Genomic DNA, 2155 nt, shown 5'->3' on the forward strand with positions numbered 1-2155 from the left:
CGAGACTGCGACCCCACGTTCAAGCGCGCTGATAATATAATGCATTCTAGACGATCTAGAAAAATTTGGGAACGCTATTGGGGGAAACATGGCACTCGCTTGAACAGGATCTGCTCTTTTGATTGTATTGTTTTTGCCAAATTCTGCGCTTAATCACCAACAATGACAGCGTAGTGCTATATTTTACTTCGCAACTGCCTGTCCAATCGCAGCGCCCCCCTCACATGCATGTTAGCCTATAGCTGAAGACCTTGACAGGCGACGGGGCGGGTCTTAGCAGCCCAAAAACACAACCTTGGGCAAGGTCCAGATGCCAGAACTCCAGTACGAGGCTTTTACGGCCTAAGCAAAATTATACATACCTAGAGAGTGTGAAAGAATTTCATTTTTCATGTATGGCTTTTGAGAAAACGTACAGAGGCTGTCTAGCCAACTAAAACGTATAGCGTTGGAAAACAAACCTAACGTTACGTTTAACTGAAGTTGTCTGTCCAAACTAGCAAGCTAATCCTAAAAAAAGAAAGAAAAAAAAAATCCTACTGAGTGTCCACGTACATATTCAGTCCCATAAATATTTAGTTCGATGTATTATCAATTTACAAGACAGCCATCTAGTTTGTTAAAAATGCGGACTAGCTAGCTACCTAACCCATAATTTACATTCACACCTCCGCTAACGATTGCTAGTTGCTATAAACAAAGTGGGCAATGTTATACGATTTAACGCTATACGAAGTTATCAGCAACAACAAGGTGAGTATGTGCTAAACTGCCAAACAGAACGCCACAGTTCGAAAATGTAATCTAGGTAGACTAGTGATTTTGCAGTACGCTAGCTAGTTACCTCCATCGCTGTTAATATGTTACAGTTAGCTAGCGAGCTAGCTTTACCGGTACAATTTTCGGCGATTAACTGGCTTAAACTATGGCGGGGGTTACACCAGGCTCTGCAACTATAGGTCTATATTTGTCCCTCGGCTGTCCCTCTAAGTTAGAAGCCACTCGAATTCCGCATTCGAATGCACCTTACCTGTTCTAGGAATCAGCGAAGACCGCCAGTAAACTTAATATTCAGGTAAAATAATAGGTAAACAATCCTGCGCTCGCGGCCTCCTCGCCACTAAATCTGGAGTCTCGTCATTCTGAACGAGTACTGTGACGTCATGTAAAGCAACAATCCATTCTTTATTGCGGTACATTCAGTGTTCCTGCTAGCCTGTGTCGCGACATATTTTTCTGCATTTTACCATTTTTTCACCTACATATTACAGACCATAGTTTTTTTTGATGCACAAAAAATGGCGAAGGTTTCTGCATTCACAAACAAGGCAAGGCTCATAGTCAAAATGCACCACCGCTGACAAAGGTGAAAAATTATCTATAATGTTGCACTGAATGTAGACTCGTTACACCTAATGATAGCTATAAAATTAAATTGAGTGCGCTTTGAAAAACTGTTGGTTGCAATTACAAATAGTTTTAAAAGTCAGAAAATGAATTGTTGCTCTGATGTAACCTGTGGACCATTGAAGTGATTTTCGTATACTGTAATTGCACTCAGTTCCATAAATTATATGTTGAATAAATTGATGCATGTCTTTGATAGAACAGTTGTTGCCATAACATACAGCCTACAAATCAATACTATAATGTACAGTATGTATTTCAATATGCTGCATGCGATCCTGGTCAATGTCTTCTGATTAATGGCAGCTGTAATATAATCTGGAATCCACAGTTAATCAAGAGTTATTAAGAATTTGGTTGCGGTAAAACCTCCCAGCTAATCTGATTCCTGGATCCGGGTACACTGCATTTTGCCTCATGTTGTGCCCTGAGACACGCACAGGAAGTCTTGGTTCCTCATTGAAATCGGTCAGTTGACCGTAAATCATGTGACATCATGATGCAAATTGTGTGACATCATCTTCTCTCACTTCTGGTCGGCTGGGCAAAAGGAGGGGGGCGACGACGAAAAGTGACACAAGCATTTTGTTGAGTTAAATGTAATTTAAATGTTATCATTACAACGTCTAACAGTGTGCACAATTTCCCCAGCTTCTGCAATGTAAAGGACAGAGTGAAATTATCACCAGACCTGGGTGAAATACGTTATTGTTTTGCATTAAAATACCTTTCTATCCTTCACTGAGCT

General features: G+C 40.6%; 1 protein-coding gene across 2 annotated transcripts in view; it reads right to left on the minus strand.

The window, feature by feature from the left end:
* LOC133128595 (AN1-type zinc finger protein 5-like) overlaps window positions 1–1131 on the minus strand; it is a 9193-nt gene extending 8062 nt beyond the window's left edge. For both annotated transcript variants that reach the window (XM_061242239.1, XM_061242238.1), the window contains exon 1: window positions 1031–1131. The gene's annotated coding sequence lies outside the window, so the exon portion shown is untranslated. The remainder of the gene's footprint in view (window positions 1–1030) is intronic.
* Between the last annotated feature and the right edge of the window lie 1024 nt (window positions 1132–2155).

The sequence above is a fragment of the Conger conger genome, chromosome 5, assembly GCF_963514075.1.
Source record: "Conger conger chromosome 5, fConCon1.1, whole genome shotgun sequence".
Classification (NCBI taxonomy): Eukaryota; Metazoa; Chordata; class Actinopteri; order Anguilliformes; family Congridae; genus Conger; species Conger conger.